We start from the raw sequence: 825 nt of genomic DNA, 5'->3' as shown, positions 1-825 counted from the left end.
GCAGGTTTCTAACCTGTGTACAGGACCTCCACCTGACACAGGAGGTACACAGTCCCACTAGGGGGAATGCCATACTGGATCTGGTATTGGCAACGGGGGATGACATGGTAGGGGACCTATAGATCGGTAGCCATCTGGGGGACAGTGATCACCTAAAAATAGAATTCACCATAAGACGTCGAGTGGGTAAGGTAACTAGTAGGGTGAAAGTGCTAGACTTTAGGAAAGCTGATTTCAATGAACTCAGGCGATTAGTCAAGGACACACTGCAGAGTAGGAGTTTTGAAGGGATGGGAGCCCAAGAGTGGCTGTGCCTTAAGGAAACGATCCTTTGGGCACAAAGCGAGACGATCCCGATGCTAGGAAAAAGAAGGAAAGGTGCCAGGAGGTTTCCTTGACTGACCAGAGAAATCCAGGGCAGCCTAACGGCCAAAAGGGGAGCACATAAAAAGTGGAAACAGGGAGAGATCACCAAAGACGAATATACCTCCTCTGCTCGCGCTTGTAAGGAGGCAGTCAGACGGGCCAAAGCTACCATGGAGCTGAGGATGGCATCCTAAGTAAAGGACAACAAGAAATTGTTTTTTAGATATATATATCGGGAGTAAAAGGGAGGAATAGGACCCCTGCTAAATGGGCAGAAGCAATTGGTGACGGACAGGGGGGAAAAGGCTGAACTCCTCAATGAGTTCTTTGCCTCAGTGTTCCTAAGCGAGGGGCACGACAAGTCTCTCACTGGGGTTGTAGAGAGGCAGCAGCAAGGCGCCAGACTTCCATGCGTAGACCCTGAGATGGTGCAGAGTCACTTGGAAGAACTGGATGCCT

Source organism: Alligator sinensis, unplaced genomic scaffold (assembly GCF_000455745.1).
Source record: "Alligator sinensis unplaced genomic scaffold, ASM45574v1 scaffold348_1, whole genome shotgun sequence".
Taxonomy (NCBI): Eukaryota; Metazoa; Chordata; order Crocodylia; family Alligatoridae; genus Alligator; species Alligator sinensis.
The sequence above is the reverse complement of the archived record's forward strand: the minus strand, read 5'-3'. Positions refer to the sequence as shown.